Source organism: Stegodyphus dumicola, chromosome 5 (genome assembly GCF_044657685.1).
Source record: "Stegodyphus dumicola isolate Sdum_Otavi_A_Nest chromosome 5, ASM4465768v1".
Taxonomy (NCBI): Eukaryota; Metazoa; Arthropoda; class Arachnida; order Araneae; family Eresidae; genus Stegodyphus; species Stegodyphus dumicola.
Window position 1 is genome coordinate 206518890 of NC_140772.1, and position 23893 is coordinate 206542782.

Below are 23893 nucleotides of genomic sequence, written 5' to 3' on the forward strand. Positions count from 1 at the left end.
ATTGTATATTTAATAATATCGTATGATCATCCATCTAATAATTTTCTCGGGGAAAATAAATAATCTCACAAATTAAACACTTCTTATCGCTATTCTATCGGATATTTCACATTCCATTTGAATAATTAAAAAGCTTCATTTGTAAGCAAAATAGAGTGAACCATTTTTAAGACGACGATGCATTTATCTATTTACAGGTTCTTGGAATATTTTACAAACAGAGAGAATACAGAAATAGAAATGCCGTGTATCGATTTGTTAATGATGTTATGTTAATAAAATTTCAAATTCATAACAAAGAATAATTCTGCAGATCAAAAAAACCACTTTAAGCTTCATATTGACATATTTTTAACATTTCCTCGTAGTGAACTATCTACTTCTAACCATTTTTTTTCTTCACCTAAACAGATGTACAACTTTGCTGCTTTGTTCTTTGCTTTCCTCTATTTGACTTTTTTAGTTACATGTAGGTTTGAACTTTTGAATTTCAATCATTGAAAGGATATGTAGCGATAAGAAAGATTCGTGTTCATCAACATTATAAATGTCCTCGAAATAAAATTGTCTCACAAGAAAATAATAAAGTTGAATTAAATTTAAATAATTCTCTTGCGCCATTGCTGCAAGTAATAATATTTGAATTTAACAAATATTCTCTATTCGTATAAAGCTAATATTAAATTAAATTTTAATTAATAAATTTTAAAAGCAAAAAAATTATTATTATTATTATTATTGCTGCGAACTAATTTAATCTTTTATTTGATATTATTATCAATAAAAGTATTTTAAAGATAAAATTAATTTATCTTTATTAATAAATTAATTAATCTTTTATTGGATATTATTATTAATTAATAATTATTTATTATTATGAATAAAGATATTTGATAAGATAAAATAAATTTATCTTTATTATTATTAATTAAAGATAAATTTATTCTATCTCTAATTAATCTTTTATTACTGGTGACTATCGTAACCAGTCTGTCACACAATCTGCATATATACACCTACTAATTAGTTAGTATAAACAATTCAGGAATTTAATTAACCATTTAAAGTGTTCTGTACCACAAACGGGACATTAAGAAATTTCATTGCACTGAAAGTAAGATAACGTTATATTTCAATATAATGCTGTGGTTCTCAACTCCAAGCACCTCTTTCATTATTGTTAGAAGATCATTCCCTCCCCCACACACACAATTATTTTGAAAACTTGAAAAATAACATTACATAAATGATCCTCACTCAATAATCTTCCAGGCTAACCTAACTCAGTTGAAAAAATTATTCTTACTGACGTTATAAGGTATGTCTTCCCTCCTTTCCGCAAGCCTTCGTGACGTAATTAGAAGCATACTCGATGTGTATGTGAGAGGTCTAGGGTGCGAGGCCATTGCCCATTTTTCACGTCTCAAAAAAAAAAAAAAAAAAAAAAAAAAAAAAAAAAAAAAAACCTAATAGCTCTTCAACGTACCAATCATAGCTGATCAAGATCCAAAAATTAAATACGGTGTTCGAATATGACTCGTTGAATAAATTCATCGCAGTCACTTCACTTAGCTAAATATTAAATTGCAAATTTAAGAAACTCGTCTTAGAAATCGGTTCTTGATGATGAATTGTAAACTCGTATTAGCGTACCACTTTTAACATCGCTTTTCTTACTTTTTTTAACTAATCTTAAAAGTACTCCTCTAAATAACCCTAAAAGATACCCTGGTACTGATAATCTACCAACCTCTGTACTATAATAATAATTTCTTCTCACTCATTTTCTCTTAATATTATAATCGTATATCTTATTACTACATCATAAGCCAACCGAAAATAAATACAAAATATTACTACAGAGAATGAAATTATGTATATTAATATTAAATATAAAATATTATTACGCACAATAAAATTATATATATTAATATTGTTAAATCGCAGTCCATAGAATTCATCAATGTTCGCCACTGCCCCCCCCCAAAATTCCTATTTAGGGAGGTATTAATCCTACATTTGATACCCAAAATACAAACATTCACTTGCTTTTAAATTTACTTACATCATTATACTAACAACCTCTTCGTCTGTCTAAAAAGTACAAATGAATCAATAATTAAATGATAAAATTATAATCCCTCTTTCCATAACATATTTATTGAAATTGCTTATACATTTATTTCAATTCAGATTTTGTTTAACACGCGTTTTCCGAATTAAATGACAAAAATTATGGAAAATGTTGATAAATACAAAAACTTGTATCAAAGTGGTTTTTTTATATTCATTCTGCAGAAACATTAGTTTTTTTTTTTTTTTTTTCAATATGCTGGAGACGTGAAAAATGAGCAATGCCTTCACCGGACTCGAACCTCGGACCTCTCGAATACGCACTAAGTGTACACCGTTACCCCACGAAGGAATGCTAAAAGCAGAGAGAAAATACATTACGTACTCCCCCTTTTAAAGAACGACTGGGAATAAGGGAACCGATTACCAAATCCTGGTGTGACGAATTATTGTCCACCACCTTTAAGTTCGGGCGCCACTGTTGAGACATTAGGTTTTCTTTTTTTAGCAGGAAACAGAGAATATGAGCAATACCCTCCCCGGGACGCGAATCTGGAGCATGCTAGGCATGCTAGAAGGAGGGAGACAATACCTTATAATTCTCAACAGAAAAATAAAAGTGTGACTGCATTCCTCCCTAAAACTATAAAATTTCCCTGGGAAGAATTTACCCTTGGTTGATAACCCCTGATATAATATTAATTTAGAAGTCAAACAACATATATGATGTAATGTATAAAAATTCTGATATAATGTATAAAAATCCATTTTTCTGTTAAAAACAATTTTTCTTTGGAAATACATTTTTTAATTTGTGTAGCATTTGGATATATTCAAGTTTGATACTGTAATTAAGATGTTTTTTGGTGATCGTGGATAAAATATATATTTGATGGTCTTGTCTTGATGGGTTAGATGAGTGAGCAGTCTTCATACTGTAATTATCAGTGTCTAAGAATACTGTAATTATCAGTGCCAGTTTTCATAGCTTACAGTAAGACTGCATACCTTCATGGTGTCCGGTCGCAGTCGAAAGATCTGGAGTTCCGAATCCTGGTGAAAGCATCTTTGATTTTTTTCGTGTTTCGTGCTTTGAAATAAACCTAATGACTCTACAAGTTTGAATAATATTCATCGGCAAACTCGAATTTCCAAGAACGGTCTTGATACAATAATTTGTGAAAGCCCTTACTTTGTTGGAAAGATGAGACGCATGAAGTCTGATTAAATGTAGAAGAAATTTTCCAGACACTTCCCCATATGGCGAGCTAAATTTGTTGTTTCACTACAGTTCTACCATTGAAATTAATTCAATAAAGTAAGAGTAATGCGAGGTTCATAATAAATCAGAATGGTAGGTCGCCATTTGGTTATCGCTGATATATGCTATGCTCTTAAACAATTTTGAATTAGGGGAAAGATATTACAAAATTATGTTTTAATGTACATGTTATACTCTAAAACAACTTTTACTGTGTAATATCTAAGCTAAACTAGAGTTTCTTCTAAGCTAGAATACTGAAGAACTGAGTAGCGAGTATTCGCTGAGTTCTTATAGTGTAAGTAACAAATCCAAAGGAGGGTTGAATTACCCTGTTATTCCAGCTCAACAGAATTATGAACATCAGAAGGCCCATCTCGGGCATACAATAAACTTCTACTTGGGCTTTCATTCAAGTTAGAAAATATAAACAAATCTAATACGAAATAAAACTAATCAACGCTTCACAGAATCAATTCGTAGAGTTGGCATTATTTAAAGTTCACCAGCTTAGACTAACAGGCATGCATTAGGTACGACTGCAGAATAGGAAGCTTAAACTAATAGCAACGATGTGACCGAATGGCAGGACAAGCTCTCTTACTGAAGTGACCCAGATTTCAGCTTAAATATTTGTTTCTATCTCATTTGCATAAATCGTAATCCTGAAAACTCATTCTGGCAAGGAAACATAGGTGGAAAATTAGAATGTATAAGAAAGGCTTGTTCCAAAATAAAAATAACTATTAGGAAAATAAATTAAAACTCTACAACTACTCTAATGATGTATGATGTGCTCCAAAAAAACTTAATTTAAAAATGTATTTAAAAGGTAGCCCTTGTACTTTATCGAAAAAAAAAATTAAATAGGAGAGAAGGATATTATAAACTTCTACAAATAACAGTAAGAATAATAATAGTAATAACAGACTTAAAAGAAAATCGCTGATTCCTTTTCAATTAATCTGAAAATAATTAAATAAAAAAAGTCTGAAAAATTTGAGATTTTATATTACGCCCAAAGGGGCGTTTTTTTTAACGTTTTGTGTTACCTTTAGTTATTAAATGTCATGTTCTTCGCACTTAAACCATAAAATTCAATTCAACAGCAATATCGCAAAATATTTAAATAAAGCATATCTTTAGAATTTCCGATACATAGTCTCGCAGGCTGGAAATATTTTTTTTCCTCTGTACAGTTTGTGTTTCCATTTCTCGCTTTGAAATCGTTGAGTTTGTTAATAAAAAATTCATTAAGGTTTTACAAAATATGAAATAGATAATAAAACAAATTCCAAGATGCCGATATTCGAGTGCAGAACTACATTATTCAAAAGCTGATGTCTCTAGATACTGTTGTTTTTTCACAATGCAAGAAACATACATACATTCATGCAGATTCTTCATTGTTTAATTCCTTTAAATATAATGCAGGGCTCTAATATTTGGTGGCAACAATTTGAATAGTGAAACGCCTTTTTATAGTGGACGATGCAAAATGCTTAAACGAAATTGAGAGCCCTTCTGGGTAAATAGCCTCTTTGGGCTATTTTCTTCTATTAAAATTCTCTTTAGTGGAAATATATGAAATTAATGTTTATAGGAGTTTGAACAGTATTTCTTAAGGAAGTGGTATTTATAATGTCAGTGAAACCCATTTTTCTGTACGATTTTCTTGTATTTGGTAGCTATTAAAGGAAATTTTATTTCAGATTTAGCTAAGTTTTACAGCAAATTTAAAACAACTTTTATTTCGCTTACTGGGATTCTATGACGGGAATTATCTTACGTTTTCTATATTCATCAACATTTAAGCGTTTTAAAGATTATTAATATTTTGATTATAAGACGATATATTTCATATATGATCATATATTTATCATTATATATCAAAAATGAAAAACATTAGTCATAGCATAAAGGTAGCTTATGATTATCAAACTAAGATAAAATATAAAAGATTAGCTTAGGAATGCCTTTCAGATTTCATTGAGTTTTCCATTTGTAATCGATGTCCAAATAAGGCAGTATATAGCCTGCTTGTAAAGTTCAAGTTATTATGTCAAAATTATACTCAGCAAACATTTTTGCAATGAATTGCAACTAAAATCATTTGAACATTGTCTGTAGTTGTAACAATCTAACATCTTACAACAATTTTACAGTTTCGTAGTGCATGCTTTTTTCTGGTAGTTCGTAATACATAGTTTTTTCTGGTTCGGTCTCTGACCTTCTTGGGTTTAGTTGAACAACTTCTTTCTAACACACTTCTTCTAAGTCCCATTACTTAGACTTGTCACCATCTGTAGTGTTGTTCGCAGTTCTCGTAATGGTGCAAAAGATATTATCACCTACTTCGGGTGCTTCCGATGTTTTCATAAATATTACCTACTTCTTCGCCCACCTTATTATGAATCAGCACGCGCTATAGCCACCCTCTGCAATACCAATGTCTATTGTACCACTGCTGCTACCCATGCCGGAAATTATTCGAAAAAAATTGCGTCATACCCCTCCGAGTATGCTTCCGGGTCTGCAGACACAGCTTACACAAAACATTACGGAACTACCTTTATTTAAACCACCCTCCTCTCTTTTTTTTAGGGGGTGGCTGTACATCCCCCGATTCCTTGCTCCAGATACACAGATCCCGAAGTGTGCCCTTTCTTCTACCACCCTCTTTCTTAGAAGACATAGTTTATTTTGTGATTCTTCTAGATTTGGATTCTTTAGCCCGCCCGCTCCAAGCTTCTCCAAGATCCGCAACGTGCACGAGCGGCGACACAAAGGGACCAATAGGTGCTCTACTTTCCTATAATGCGGGAGTGATGCCACATTTTTTCACCAATATTAATAATACTTGCGGAACCCCCTGCGCGTGCACTGCTCAATGAGTGTAGGCGATCTACAAGACATAAGGCGCGGCATCATTTTTTATGGCGTACCTAAAATCGGAAATAATTTTTTCCCATTCATATACACTATTGTTCCGTTATTGGGTTACCAGGTCCAGGTGCACTTGTGAATAGCTGCAGCACGCGCGATTAGTCTGAAATATCGTGAATCTCGATTATCAACCCTAAAGTAGCGGAGATAGTTGGTAGTAGGTAAGGAAACTGATGGACAAAGATCAAATTCACCCACCTTAAGAGGCCCTCCTAGTGGGGGTTCGCGAGTTTCCCTACTTCATAAGAGTTCATTAACATTGAGGCGAACCAAGCTTCAATATACACATCGCTCATATGGCTTCAAATCAAGTATTAGTTCACATAGAGCAGTCAGGGGTCAAAAAGTAAAAGCACCCAGAAATATGACGCATGTATCTTTGACTGCCTGCAAGTCCATTTCAGTAAAACCATTACCCAGATGTCTGATGCATGCATGGAGGTAGGAAGTAACCTCCATGGATGCATGTGTATTTTTAACAATGAACTGCTTGCAGGTACTTCATCAGTAGCTCTGTCTGGATGGTATTCATCCATTCTGGATTGGTCGGTCAAAATAGTATTCATAGATGAAATGCAAACTTGCCTTCAAAAATTAATTGCCTACTATTACTATTCCAGTGAATCCGCTACACAGAAACATTACGCATACATGTCTTTGAAATTAAATGTGTGCAGTCAAACTTTCTGTATCCAGTTGTCTACTTTCTGACAACTAGTTGCTGGCAGATATTGTTCATAAGCAGAAAAGGTTTTTAAATCGTGCAAATAATCATTTAACCGCTACGTAAATTAGTCTTGGAATGGACGTAATAAGCTTTCTATTATTAGTCCAAAGGGCGTTAGCCCAGAAGGGCTATTAATTTCGTTTTGGCATTTTGCGTAGATCCACTTTTCAAACTGTTGCCACCAACTATTACAGCCCAGCATTATATTTAAAGAAATTAAATAATGAAGAATCTACATAAATATAACTATGTTTCTAGTATTGTGATAAAACAACGTACCTAGCCATCCAATTTTGAATAACGTAATCCTCCAGCGAATATGGGCATCTGGAAGCCCTAATTTGGAATTTAGAATTTGTTTGGTTATCTATATCATATTTTATCAGACATAAAAAAATTTTTAATTTACTCAACGATTTCAAAGCGAGGAATGGCATCTGATCTAACACGCGCGCTGGAGGTAAATTTTTTTTCGTACATGTACGAAAAAAAATTTACCTCCAGCGCGCGTGTTAGATCAGAAATTTTAAAGGTATACTCATTTTAAATTTTAAAGGTATACTCATTTTGCGATATTGCTGTTGAACTGAATTTTGGTTTAAGTGCGAAGAATGTGATATTTAATAAGTAAAGGTAATACGCAAAACATTAAAAAAGTCCCTTTGAGCGTAATGTAAAATCTGAAAGTTTTCAGATTCTTCTTCTTCTTCTTCTTCTTATTATTATTATTATTACGATTTTATTCCTATTTAGCTTTTGAAAAATCGCATGACTACCTTGTCTAATTCCCAGTTTAATGATGAGACTTCTTGTTTTTCAACTTGCTTGCAAGTTGGGTTTTCATCTGAGCTTTATTATCTGTTTACGTTCTTTGTTGGATTTAGAATCTGTTAAATTATATTTCTGTATGAATAGTTGCTTGGATTTTTAGTTTGTGCGTAGCTTTGCATAAGGCTGTTCGTTTCTTTCATGTAAAATGTATTTATTTCCTAGTTCTATAAATACAGTTATGTAAACTTCTAAAACTGCTTTATGCCTTTTTACTTATTAACAACAACAACAACAAAAAAAAAAAAAAAAAAAAAAAAAAAAAAAGCTCCTTTCATGTTCTAGTTACATAAAAAATTCGTTATCATAGGCTTAATAGATTTCTCTAAACATTTTACTCCGATATTTGGTCTGTCTGTAGCCGACAGAGCTTTAGACTAGCAACTATGCATTAGCCACTGCCTATAGCAGAGGTTATCGAAGTATCTGCCGTTACTTACTGTCGCATTCATAAGACACAAAGTCATAGAAGCATTTTTAATTTTTACTTTTAATCAATATTTAGGTAATACTAAAATTTTTCTACGATTTGAAAGCGAGCAGTGGCAACACTTTTCGAAATAAAGTAGATTTTTCTATCCAGCGGCGAGAGGGCGAAAATTAGCGTTTTAAGATTTTTTAATTTGTAGCTCGTTTGATTAAAGTCGTACGAAGATGAGAATGGTGAAAATGGCTTCCCACGAATTTTGAGAATATTTAGGTAACTTGATTTTTTATCTATACAAATAATAATATGTACTTTGTATCATATTAATATTGTGGCATTTTTATGTTTAATTTTTACTAGCGAAATGTTCTTTCATTTATTTCTTTCCTTTCTGGCACCTTTTACCACGAGGTTCCTTCATTCTAGAATTTATGAAGATTTCGAAGGTCAAGCAGTTTTGTTATAAAGGTTTACGAATAGGAGTGTGAGAGTTTCGCCTGTTTCCACTGCCTTGCAGGTAAAAGAAAAAGATTGTCCTTTCTGAAAATATTTTAGACTGACGTTAGCTCCTATTTTAAGCGCGTGTTTGAAATTCTACCGTGGTGTAGAAAATCTTGCAATCTCTGCCTACAATGAATAGTCAAGCGAAAAAGTAACGCAGATTGAGGGACAGAATAATGATAAATGTTATCTGGTCAAAAAGGATTCCCATTGAAAAATGTTTGCAAAATATCTTGCACTAAGCAATTTATTTTTACATAATACTTGAATCTGTAATCTAACATTAAAATGGATGACTACTGTGCTTTTCCAGATTTTAGGATTTATTCTTCCCACTTAAAAAAAAAAAAATAATAATAAATAAAAATAAATAAATAAAAAAAAATACAAGTTCAGACCTTGATTTATAAACTGCTTTATTATTATTATCATCATCATAGTGATTTCCACAGATCTTTTTATGCAAAAGTTATTTATCTGCTTTGTTTGATTTGCTTTCGAGGGTTTTTCATTTTAAATTTTTTTGACATCGAACACTACGTTATCCTGTCTGTAAATCATTCATGCGTTGCCCCTTCAAAAATATTCTAAGATTAGTGATGATCATGAATGACAAAGTAATAATAATAATAGTAGTAATAATAAAACTGGTAAGTTTCTAGGGGATTTTTCAAGCAGTGAATGCTAAGACTTGGAATGAAGCTAGACATGCAACGCTAATTCAGGGTTAGAAAATATTATCGTAGGTAGATATCATCAAAAGTCTCTAAGCAAGAATGCTCCGTCGGTTGAAGAAACGTATTTGTTGAAGAAATCGTTCGAAATTATTTACAGAGTTTAAAGTTATAAAATGTAAACAAAACAAAACAAAAAAGAAAAGAAAAGAAAAGAAAGAAAGAAAAATATATGTAGAAAAAAATAAATACCTGATCAAGGCATTTCTGTTGTAACGTATCGAAAAAACGCAGTAGAAACGCTCGAAGGGAATAATGAAGATGCTGTATTAACAACGTCAAGACAAGCAGTTAAACTTTATGGGTGAATACACCGAGTTCGAATTCAGTGACATAGCTTTATTTAGTGTTTATCGTATTGTATAAAAAAGTGTTAACGTAGTTTTGTAAATTAAAAAGGCCTTTTAAAAATAATGTTCGATTTTAAAAGATGCAGAGGTAAAAAATACTCGTATACGGCAAAACACACGATGGCTATTTGGCTAAGTGAAAGGATGTTTTCGTTGAGGGCATTTTAACAGAAAATGGCTCGTATTTACAATTTAAAGATCATGAAAGTCCTATGAAGTAATTGCATCCTGGAATTCGAATTACCAGCGTTCAGTGATCAAACGAGAGAGAAATTTCATAATTACATCAGAGTTCTTCAAATATATAAAATAAATCCATTTAATAATCATATAATGTGATAAACTATCCCTGTAAAAAACAATCTCATATGGACGCCATATGACTGTGCGGGCTATTAAATTATACGCATATTTTCCTGCTCTTTATTTAAACTTATTTCCTCCAATTATTCTAACTTAATTAAACGATCGCTCCGGGCAAGTGAAAAATCACATCGAAAACTGCAAATTTTGAAATTAAATGTTCCGATAATTTTTTGTCGTATGAGAGTCGTTTGTCGTTTATTTTTTCATAATGCAGATAAAGCTCTTCAAAATATAAGTATAGGAAGCGGGAGATTGCATTAAAGTTAGATTTCGTTATCTGTAAAAATTTATTAATTAATTTTTTTAATTTCATATTCTTAAAACAACCAACGATTGCGAAAATAAAGGCGGGGTAAGGATTTTTAAGCCGGTTAAAGAATGGCTATATATATAAATAATGCATACACGTTTGCTGCTGCCTATTGTAATAAAAAAGTAAGCTGTACGATTGCAGTCCAATATGCAAAATTTCAGCGTTGTATGGCTAATCATTTTTGAGTTATACAAGAGACATATGAATGTACGTACAGCTGTCATGAAAAAAATTCCTTCTGTATCCATTTTACAGTCCGTTTCGAAAAAACGGAATCCCTTATTCCGTCCGTACGTAGAGACGTCATGCAAAAAAATAGTTCAAATTGCTTCAGGAGCGGTCAAAATGGGGATTTTAGTTGAAATATGATACCCGAAATTTTTGCGATTACAGTACTTCCTTTTATTTCGTAAATGGAAGTAAAAATGGAAATTATTATCTTTTCTTGTACAGTACTCTCTTCTGCTTTGTTTTCAATACTTGGTTGGCACGCAAATTAAATAAGTGTATCCCCAAAAGAAAATATTAGACAGGTATTGGTGGTTTGGTGCCTGCATTTTAAAAATTAATTCCTTCTATCAAATTTTTAAAAAGATGAAACTGAAATCAACTTTCAAGAAGTGAAACACTTATAATGTATTTCTCCCGCCTTCTTAGCATGCCTTCGTAGGGTAGTGGTCAGCACGCCGGGCGCGTATTCCAGAGTTCCGTGGTTCGATTCTCGGCGAAGGCGTAGCTCATTTTTCATCTCTCCTGCTTCCAAAATATACCTAATATCTCTACAATGGCGCCTGAACTAAAAGGGTGGTGGATGATGACTCTCCATACCCAGGATTTGGCGACTAGGTCCCCTAAATCCCAGTCGCCCTTTAAAAGGGAGAGTATATAAAGTATTTCTCCCGCGTTCTTAGCATGCCTTCGTAGTGTAGTGGTCAGCACACTGAACGCGTATTCGTATTCCAGAGGTCCGTTGTTCGATTCCCGGTGAGGGCGTTCCTCATTTTTCAAATCTCCTGTTTCCAATTAACCTAATGTCTTTGCACACTTTTTAAAAAAGCGATTCCGATTTCGTTTTAGCACAAATGGGCGTTAGCCCAGAAGGGCCTTCGTTTTGGCCTTTTGTGTTGGTTCACTATAAAACGGCGTTTCAGTTTTCAAATGTTTCCCACCACATCAAATTCTCAATAACGTAGTCCGCCAATCGAATATGACCATCTCGAAGTCCAAATTTGGAATCTGTTTTACTATCTATTTCATATTTTGTAAAACTTTAACGAATTTTTGACTAATAAACTTAACGATTTCAAAGCGAGCAATGGCAATACTGTACGAAAAAAAATTTTTTTTATATCCAGGGCACAATTCTAAAGATATGCTCTTTTAAAATTATTTTGGGTTATTGCTGTTGAATTGAATTTTATGGCTGACATGCGGAGAACATGATATTTAATAGGTAACACACAAACGTTAAAATACGTCCTTTTGGGCGTAATATAAAATATGAAATCTTTCGGAGTTTCTTAACATTTTTTTTTTAATTCTATTTTATTCCTACCATCAATTTATTTCAGACTTCTTATAATGCTTGTCTACCTATAAATGATGATCTGTTTCCGAAGAAAATTTTTAGAAGGAGTCAATTTACTTTAATCTTCGAATCGAAGGAAACAGTTTCTTCGCTACTTTTACTAAATTTTCTTCATAGAAGGTGGTTCATTTTCTTCTTTTTTGCCTTTTTGTTCATTTTGCGTGCTGAAAGTTCTTTAAATATAGACGCTATTGTTAATACCAGGGTTATGACCCACATGAAAGGGTTGAAGACTTTTCAGAGTCCCCCTTTGAGCTATTTATTCCTAAGCAGAAGGAGGGGAAAACTTGTATTAGTGCAATTCATGGAAAGCTTCCTCATACAATGAAGTTCTCTAATTCGTAGTTGTAAAAGTTGACATTTGTAACCAATATATTTAAAGGGAAGCAAAAGTAGTGCCGAAATTTCTTTCGGCATGAACCAACTTCAAAAGTTCCGCTCTTTTTAAAGCTAGTCGAGAAGAATACGATTATTTTTTATGGCTAAATATTGTTTCCTAAATTTATTGAATACAAAATAAAGCAGGCAGTATAAAAATATTTGTGTAAATAAGGAGAATTTTGCTAGCAAAACTTCGCCTGGTAAACGACGCCGATTAACAATAGCAGAGGCGCTTTGAAGTCAGTAATGCATTCTTAATACATACTTACCTAATGTAAAGACTTTTCTTCTACATTTTTACTTCCTTGCCCGAAGTAAAGGAAGTATTGTAATCGCCAAAAAATACGGGTATCATATTTTAACGAAAATATCAATTTCAACGGCTCTCGAAACCATTTGAACGGAGTTTTTGCGTGACATCTGTACGTACAGACAGAATAACGGACTGTTTTTTCCAAAAAGAATTGTAAACTAAATTTAAAATGGATTCGAAAGAGATTTTTTTCTTGACGCCTCTACGCACTATATACATATCGCATAACTCAAGAAAGAGTAGCCGTAGAACGTTGAAATTAGTATATGGGACTGCTAAAACATGCAGTTTTGCACCTCTCTGTTTTTGTTGCAATCGGCTGCAACAATCGTATATGTATATATATATTTCCACTCTGTTACCTGGCTCGGTGAGCTTGTAGAGACATTAGGAGTTTTTTTGAAAGCAGGAGAGAGAGAGAAAAATGAGCAACATATTCGTCGGGAATCGAACCGAGGACCTCTGGAATAGGCGCCGAGCGTGCAGACCACTACATCAAGAAGGCATGCCAAGAAGGCGCGAGAAATACCTTATATAGTTCCCCTTTTAAAGAGCGACTGGGGTTTTAGGGGACCTAAGCGCCAAATCCTGGGTGTGGAGAGTCATCATCCACCACCCTTTTAGTTCGGGCGACACTGTAGGGACATTAGGAATTTTTTGAAAGCACGAGAAAGCGAAAAATGAGCAACGTCTTCCCCAGGAATCGAAATGCGGACCTCTGGAATACGCGCCCAGCGTGCAGACCACCACACCACGAAAGCATGCCAAAAAGGCAGGAGAAATACCTTATAATCTTAGTTTCTTTATCCTTATGCTGGTATATTATGTGTTGCTTTAAATGTGATTGAACTATGTTGATATTATGTCCCGATTAATGTTTTTATGCCTTTAGTTAATCTGCAAGCAACAGTTGCAGAATTATCAACAATTTAAAAGTTGTTTATGTTCCACTAAGCCTAATGACGCCGCCACTTGTTTACGTTTGAACTCAGTAGGCTAATGAATTAAAGTCAGTTTCTACACTAATCTCAGTGTCTTTTTGCATAGTGGAACGAAAAGGAAACTTTCAATTTTGTGCACCGAAAAATCTGCCTTCTTTCCCGTTGGCCGAATTGCATTTTTTTTTTAGTTCAAAGAGACTTTATCCCTGAAGGGCTATTGTTTTCGTTTTACGATTTTCCATTGAATTACTATAAACGGCGAATCCCTTTTCAAACTGTTGCCATCAAACGTTAGAATCCTTCATTATATTTGAAAAAATTAAATAATGAAAACTCTGCATAAATGTATGTATATTTCTCGCATTGTGATAAAACAATGGTATTTACAGCCATCGAATTTTAAATGACGTAATCCTCCTACGAATATGGGCATGTGGAGGACCAAATTTAAAATTTGGAATTGGTTTTATGATCGATTTCACATTTTGTAAAACTTTAATGAATTCTCGAGTAACAAACTCAACGATTTAAAAGCGAGCAATGGCGACAGTCTACGGCGGCAAAAAAAACTTTTTATCTCCAGCGCGCGGAACTGTGTATCGGAAATTCTAAAGATAGGTTCATTTTAAAATTATTTTGCGACATTGCTACTGAACTGAATTTTATGGTTTAATTTTTTGTTTCGTATGAACTCTAATTTTATTTATTTATTTATTTTTACTGCTTTAACTGTATTTGGTGTTTTAAGGTTTTCTGTATTTTACCATTTTTAATGAAGAAGGTTTGAGTATTTATGTATTTTTGCTTTCCCGCGAAGTAAGAACTGAATTAATTGATACAGAAATATATCTCTAGTGAAATTCGAGGAAATAACGTTTAGCGAAATGCAGCAAAAAATATATATATAATTTAATAAGCCATACAAGGAAGTTATGTGGTGTGCACATAAGATTTTTTTTAAAATTAGATCTGCAAAGAAAGAGAGAGGAAGCTAACGGAAGTACAGCTAAGTTTTACGCAGCTACTGTATATGTTTGATTTTTAGGTAGACATCAAATAATTACTATAGCCTTCAGAGCGGCATAGTGTAAGAAACAGTAATGCACAAATGCATTTAATAACCAACTCCAGGATCATTCTATGTATTTCAGACAACAAATGATTTATTCAAAGAATAATAAAACGAAAACACAATTATTAAGAAATATGATTTTATTGTATGCACGTCAAAACAATCAATATTCTAAACTTCTGATATTCCGTACTAATTCGTACACGAATGTGTTAGCCTGCGAACACGCGACGGCAGAGCCGTCTCTGTTCTTAGGATAAGACTTATCATTAACTTTCCGTTGACTTGGGAATGTTAAAGAAATTTTTACAAGAAAGGATTAGTTAAAGCTGGAGAGTTCCAGCTCAATCGAAATTTTATGAATCACAAAAATATTGCTCGCTATAACGGGTTTGCTCATTAAAAGCGAGTTATGCTCCCGTAAACTTAACCTTGCACCAACCAAGTATTTTCGATTTTCTCGTTAAGTTCAGGTTCTCCTTAAATTAGGGCTCGTTATTAGCGAGTTGTACTGTATTTTATATACAACATTTTCTCATTTCACATATGCTGGCTTAACTTCAGAAAAATTGGAACTAAATGCAAATTTAAAAAAGGGGGTTAAAATTTTTGCGATTTATTAGATAAAATTAAAGTGTAGTAAAAAGATTATCTAACTACTTACCTTTCGAATTGCAGTTGCAAGAACGTTTTACACAGAGAACTTCAAGCAAATCTGTTTTAAGAAATATTAAAAATGAGCGCTCAATCCTCTAACACAACAAATGTCTGTAAACTAATTTATTTTGCAGGAAAAATAAAATCTTTTGAAATGAAAGCATCTTAAAATTTTGTACCTTTTTGATGAAAGACTAGAAAAAACACATTAATCAAAATTCAAAACATTTTTATCAATACAAATTATCCCATTTTTTTAATAAAAATCAGATATTTATATTTTTAAACAAGCAAAAGATGAATCTTGGAAGAAATCTTGAATTATATGCTGCATATTTGCTATTAACTTGCATAGCACCTAAAATAAAAAATGAATCATAAGTATTATATAGAAGCACAAATCATAAATAAGTTTATAAAAGCAGGAGTGAATCGCATGAAATTATATACCAGAAGAAAGAAAATTTTTTTATTGATATTTGTTAGCTATAATCAGAGTAATAATGATCGGTTAATTAACTACAGTACAGCATGAACGTTACAGCATTATTTTAGTATAGCATGCATGGGATATCTTGCCTTAGGGAATTATTTTCTATGAGAAAATGCCTCATAGTTACATTACACATGATGACAACTTGCAAACAGCCTGTATGAAAATATAGATCAAACAACTTGTATGAAATTGGCTCACATTTACATTACACATGGTGAGAATCATGAAAAATTCAGGCAGGAACTGCGCTTCTGATATAACAGCCCGCATGAAAATGACTCACATTTCCATTATTCCTGGAAATGTGATACGGATAATGGAATCATTTCCATCGATTTCATTATCCATGAAATCCATGGAAATGATTTCCATTATCCATATGATTCAGCCATTGATAGGCAACCTGAATATAAATGTATATAAACTAACAAATGAAGTTTCTAGATAATTATTCATTACAAGTTGAGCAAATGTATTCTTGTACCTAGCATATTTTTCTTAGGACATTTAACTCAATTTCAAATAATAGCAATGCATGAAATTCTTATCTCCCCCCCCCCAAAAAAAAAAAATTGCAGTAATTCAAATGCTGAGGCCATTCGCACAATTTTTAGATGATCTTGCTGTGCTATTAAAAAAAATTGACTACTTCGAATTTTTTTAACTGTAGGTATATTTTTCAAAGTATAAGCAAAACTGCTCTTTAACAGATTTGTTTTCAGATTTGTTGTTTAAAAAAGCAATGGATGGAAGGCTATATTTTTGCTCTTTCCAAAGAAAATTATTCTTATCTAGTTATTAAAACACGTTGTAAAAGCCGTAGATCTCCGACATCTAAAGTTAAGATAGGCAGTATTAAGCTAGGCAGTATAATCGACAAGAAAGGCAAAACAGCGATAAGTTTGGCTCCAAGTGGAGAAGTTGCTCCAAATACCTATCCAAGGAAAAAAAGGAATGTTTCGAATATTGCAAAGGCAAGATCTTTGATGTTAAAAGAAAATCTGACAAGTTAAAGGACAGTTGCAAAATCGTTAAATTGCTATGTGTCAACTGTAAAAAAAGACTAATGCTAATTTGAATTTTAAGAAGCAGAAAAAGCATAATGTGCATAACTTTTCTTCACGATATATCCCCGAACGTAGAACGTGCTGCAGAATTCTTTATGAGGAAAATTTTCCGGACAAAAATGGAAAAATATTCACAATAAATGAATTTTGGGTGTATTTAAATGACTGCAATAAAAAGAGATCCGTTTATTATCGTCAAAGAGAAGAAAAATATTTTAAAGCATAGTTAAAATCATCTAAAGAATGTTTTTCAAAGGGATTTTATGATTATTGCTGGTTTTTCATATAACGGCAATTTAAAAATAAAGAGAGAACAGGAAATTGATAAAATCAACTCCACATATTTATCAAGAACATATTTTACATACTATTTATTTTCAAATATGGAAATGCGTTCTTTTTTCCCGCAGTCCCATCAATCAAGACAAAGACAAAGACAGCATCAAGACAGCATCAAGACAAAGCCAGCAGCCACACGTCAAAATCCACTGTTAATTTCCTGGAAAAACATGGAACAAGAAACGGGTATCAAGGTCAGTTTTCACTCGTATTCCTGTTAAATCTCCTGATGTAGCATCCATGGATGTTTGCGTCTTTGGACGCAAAAAGCGAATTGTCCAAACGTCCACCGACAATCCTCCTCGGACTTCCGAAAGCTGTTTAAGAGGAATGGGATAATATACTTCTTCCGATACAATAAAAAGCTTCATTATCTTGGGAAATCATGGTGTAGGAAGAGAGTGAAGAATAAGTGTTATCAAAGAGAATGTTTAAAATACAAAAATTTTAGATGAAGTATTTCCGTAAATAGAATAAAAATCGTCTAAAAAATACGCGACAGAGGTTGTTCACGAATGTAAGATACAATTTGCTTAAATGATCTTAATAGATGGAACACAATTAATGCCATAATAAAAAACTTACTATAGGAGAATAATTTATTAAATTTGGTCTGTTTTATAGAACGTTTTAATAATTTGATTATATTGTTCAAGAAGTCAAGAATATTCAGCTTAAATGTCAAATTCCACCAAAAAATAAGTAGTAAGGTTTCTTACACATGTAAATAATATTACACATTCAGGTTTTGATTTCTTATAAACAACGCATCAAGACTGGCTGATCAATAAAACATTTTAAGTACTACAAAAGAGCAAGACTGATATGTTTTGCTTACTTTTGTGAAACAGCATCACTATACTTGTAGTTACAGCTATAGGGTAATGCAAATGAAATAAATAGTAAATGTTATACGTTTCGTAGTTATACAACTTTGTTATACAGCGCACAGTCTCCCGTTTATTTGCAAGATTTAGGGACCACGGAACTGGTACGGAAAGATGGCAGTCAGTTAAACGGGAACCCAGCCTTTTTTAGGTTACAAGGAAAAAATGGTAGATGTTATTTACAAAACCTAAATAATGTATTTTACTTGCATAAATATGTAATAAAAAACAAAAGTTTGTTTTTAAATTTAGAAAGTATGATTATGGTATTAATTCGAAAACAAATTACATGTTAGGATAAGTAGATCTTGGCTGTAAAAGAAAAGTACACAAAGCAGTAAATACGAATAGATTTTACTGAAAAAAATGATTTATCAATAGTGCAGATAATCTATTTACTGTAAAAAGAGATTAGAAATAGTGCCTTTAAATACTAAAATTTGAACAAAAAATAAATAACTAAAAAAAAAAAAAAATCTGAAAGCTTTCAGACTTTATATTACGCCCAAAGGAGCGTTTTTTTAACGTTTTTTACTTAATTTGTCATTTTCCATAAAAACCATAATATTCAAACCCAATCGCGCGTGCTGGAGATAAAAATGTTTTTTTTTTTTTCCCTTCGTAGTGTTGCCATTGCTGACTTTGAAATCTTTGAGTTTCTTAATAAAAAATTCTTTAATGTTTGACAAAATATGAATTAGATAGTAAACCAAATTCCATATTCCAAATTTGGGCTTTCAGATGTCCATATTCGAATGGGAGACTACGTTATTCAAAATTGAATGTGTCTGGGTACCGTTGTATTTTCACAAATTTTAAAAACATACATATATTCATGCAGATTCCTCGTTATTAATTTCTTTAAATATAACGCAGGGCTCTAATATTTGGTGGCAACAATTTGAAAAGTGAACCTATATTTATCGTGAACTAATGCAAAATGCCGAAACAAAATTAATAGTCCTTCTGGGCAAATTGCCACTTCGGGCTAAAAAGAACTTACTTCAATTTATTTCCCAAAATATAAAATCTTACTTGAAAAATATTGTAACTTATTTTGGCATCACTTACTAACAAAGGAGGGGAGAATTAAATTTCTTTTGAAAAGTTAGCCATTCTTCGCTACTTCATTTGCGCGTACCTTTTTAAAAAGAATACCATAAATTAGCTTAATTTGATCCGCATTAATGCTTCCTAATTATCCAATCAGTTTTGTCGAGTCGTGTAACTTAATTGAGTCTTAGATGAAGAGCGAATTTCCAGATGAGGTGAGTACTTCATCATCAGTGACCGCAACAGTCTTGACGGTCAAGCGACTACAATAAAAAGCTCCAGTGTTACGTTTTTCTCTGTCTGAAGAAGATTTAAAAAAAGATTTTTGTCAGTGATCCTGATTAAATGCACAATTCTGCTATCAAGCATAGTTTGATATCTGAAAAGCAGATGACGCGTTTACTTAAAAAAATGAAAAGAAAAACCGACATTATTTATCCAATCATAAAATCCGTCCGGATAAAACACAGGTTGCTGTTTTTTCCGTAATCAGTTGTACAGACTCTTTACGTACATTTTTTTAGACGACTTTGTTAAGAAAAAAATCGCCTGCGTAAAAAACTTTTTTTTAACTGCAGCTATATTTTTGAAAGTGTAAATTACCATCTGCTACTTGATAATTTTGTCTCTATGCAAAATAACGCTTTTAAAGTAACAGCAAACTATAAAGGCCATGTTTGTGCTCTTTCCGAAGAAAATTATTCGTCTTTAGTTATTAAAAAATGCTGCGAAAGCCATGATTTTTCAGTATCTAAAGGTATTGTCAATAATAAGTAGTAGTATTGTCAATAATAAGAAAAAAAATCGTCAAAGTTTGACTTCAAGGAGAAAAATTGTTCAAAATACATATCAAAGGAAAAAACGGAATGTTTCGAAGGTTGCAAAAGTAAAATCTTTAATATTAAAAGAAAATCCGCCAAGGCAAAGGACAGTTTCAAAATCATTAAAGTCCTCAGTTCCAACTGTAAAAAAAGTGATTAATGCTGAGTAGAATCTTAAAAAGTTGAAAAAACGTAACGTACATCGTCTTTCTCCACTACATATCGCCGAAAGCAGAACGTGCTGCAGAATTCTCTATGAGAAACATTGATCAGGGCAAAATGGAAAGATGTTGTCCTAACAGATGAATCTTGTATATATTTAAATGACCGCAATAAAAGAGATGGATTTATTATCATCAAAGAGAAGAAAAAAGTCTTAGAAAATGGTTCAAAGAATATAAAGAAAGTTTTTCAAAGGGATTTATGATTGTTGCTGGGTTTTAATATAACAGCAAATAAACTATAAAGAGAGTGCAGAAAACTGTTCAGATCAACTCCGCATATTATCAGGAACATATTTTATACCTAATTTACAAATATGAAATACCTTCTCTTTACCCACAATGCCATTAATCAGTAGAACGGCATCTAGACAAGGCAAGCAGCCGCACTTAAAAATCTATTCTTAATTTCCTAGAAAAATGGAACAAGAAATGTGTATCACTTTAACGTATAAACCTTTACTTATATCCATACTAAATCTCCTGATGTATTATTTGCTTTTGGATTTGTGCTTTTGGAATTTTAATAAGTGAATTGTGCAGACGTCGACCTATCACTCTCCTTGGACTGTGGAAAACTGTTCAAGATGAATGGGATAAAATACCTCTTGCAATATTTAAAAGATTTTTACGTACGGTCTATACGGCGCAGAAAGATAGTGAAGATGGTGTCCGCCGATAACATCGCGGCAAAAACATCGCGGACGAAAACGTCGCGGAGAAAACAACGCAAGGAGAAAACGTCGTGCTACAAAACATCGTGGGCGAAAACATCGCAAAGAGAAAACATCGCAGTTCTAAAACATCGCGGTACAAAATATCGCCGTCGAAAATAAAGCGGTTCAAAAACTTCGCAGTTTAAAAACATCGTCTTCGAAAATATCGTGGTAAAAAATAAAGTATCTACGAATCATCGCATGACGATAACATCGCAGACATACTTTTTTCAGGTTTTAATAATTGTAAATGGATATTCCCATAATGATTTGTGAGCGCAAGATGTTAAGAAGGAGAATTTTTACTTTCACATTTTTTTATTAACTAATAAATTTTTGCTGAAAAAGTAAGAAGGAAACTTAAGCATAGAAAATTAAATGCAACTTATAGATTATAGTTTTCATGAAAAATTACCAGTAAAAACTTTATAAAAAACGATTTATTAATGGCCTTTGTTAGTTAACTATGTCGGTTTAAAATTCTATTAAGTGCTATAAGTTGCATTAATTTTCTATGCTTAAGTTTTCTTTTTATTTTCTCAGCAAAAAAATTTATTGATTAATAAAAAATATGAAAGTAAAAATTATCCTTCTTTCCATCTCGCGCTCACAAATCATTACGGGAATATCCATTTACAATTATTAAAACCTGAAAAAAGTATGTCTGCGATGTTATCATCATGCGATGATTTGTAGATACTTTATTTTTTATCACGATATTTTCGACGACGATGTTTTTAAACTGCGAAGTTTTTGAACCGCTTTATTTTCGACGTCGATGTTTTGTACCACGATGTTTTAGAACTGCGATGTTTTCTCTTTGCGATGTTTTATCCCACGATGTTTTGTAGCACGACGTTTTCTCCTTGCGTTGTTTTCTCCGCGACGTTTTCGTCTGCGATGTTTTTGCCGCGATGTTTTCAGCTGTAACCGTGAAGATTAAGGATTATCAAATATAACATTTAAAGTGCAGAAATTTTGAGTAAAATGTTCCTGTAAATGCAATGAAAATCGTCTAAAAAAATTTACGAACAGTTAGAATATATTATGGACATTTAGATTACGTATTTGTTTATGTCGATAATAATAAGCCAATTATTACGTCGGTAATAATAAAGGGGGCTGTATCAACCGGCCATGATCGCCTCTCCGTCTTCTACTTCAGCAATATCAACCAAAAATTTTTATTACGTATAAACTGTGTGCAGGTATTAAACTAACAGGCGAGGCTTCCTTTATATTTTAATTTTATAACAAAAACGTTGGTAACTTTTTTAAATATTTAATTTTGTAGTGTATTTAGAAACACCTTTTATTAATTACACTAAATATGCAAATGTATACGTAATTAACTGTCAGATTATAATATACAAAATTTAGATTACTTTTAGTATTAAACTACTTTTTAGTATTTATGATATGAATTATATCAAAAATATTCTAAAATATTTTCTTTCTGCTAAAAATCATATCAGTTAGATAATATTAAAGCAAATATTTAAATTATAAAGAAATATATATGTAATGATTTGGAATGCACAGTCGAAGCCTGAAACACTTAACAACTTTCGATATCCGTCATGGCTGGGGTTAAGGCACACAGATGAAGACAACAAAACGGAATTTCGACAAATCACCAGTCTTTGTTTTCACATATATCGAATTAATTTGGCAGACACTTATTCAATTACAATTAAATATGGGAAATTTCTATATCCACTGGCTTTTAAAGAAACAACGCAGACATTTTGTTAACATCATTTTTCAATATAGTCTTCCTGCTTTTGAACTCACTTAGTCCATCGTCGCACAAGCTTCGTGATGCCCTCAGAAAACAGAAACGTTTTCGGCTGAGCAGCTAGCCACGGATATACAGCGTCCTTCAGTTCTTGGTCCGAGCTGAATCTACGGCTGCTTAATGCCTATTTGAGTGGACTAAACAAGAGGTAGTCATAAGGGGCAAGATCAGGACTATACGGAGGATGAGCCATTGCTTCAAACTTGAGCTTCCGGAGCGTTTCAGCAGTGTAAGCGGGCTCTTTTTTTTTTTTTTTTTTTTTTTTTTTTTTTTTTTTTTTTTTGTCGTGCACCAACGCAATACCGGTTCGACAATAGTCCTCGGCGTTTGCTTCGAATTGCAGGCTCTAGCTTGTCAATAAGCCTCTCACTGTAACGCAAATTGTTTATTGTTGTGGCACTCTCCTGATAATGCTCCAGTACTAGTCCTTTTGCGTCCCAAAAAACGGTAAGGATCAGTTTTCCTGCGGATGGTTGGGTTTTGAACTATTTCTTGCTGGGCGATTGTGGATGTTTCCATTCCATACTCTGCCACTTACTCTCCGGCTGTGTGCAGGTATTAAAAGCCTGGTAATGACGGATCCACGTTTCTTCACCATTGATGATTCTGTCTTAGAAGCCGCCAAGTACGTTACCATAGCGATCCAAATGTTTTTGGCAGAGGCCCATGCGGGTTTGTTTATGCAACACTGTGAGTTGTTTTGGGACCCATCTTGCACAGACTTCATGAAACCCAAGTCTGTTATGGATGATTTCGTAGGTAGAACTATGACTAATTTGCAGACTATGTGCCACTTCATCAAATAGTCACTCGTCTGTCTAACAGAACCATGTCTCGTGCAAGCTCAATGTTGTCATCAGTTGTGACCGTAGATGGTCGTCCGGCTCCTTCCTCGTGCGTAATACTTGTGCGGCCATTTTTGAATTTTTCAATCCATTCGTAGACATTCTGTGGAAAGACACTGTTCCCGTATTGTGCCGAAAGTCTTTGATGGATTTTGGCCCCTGATACACCTTG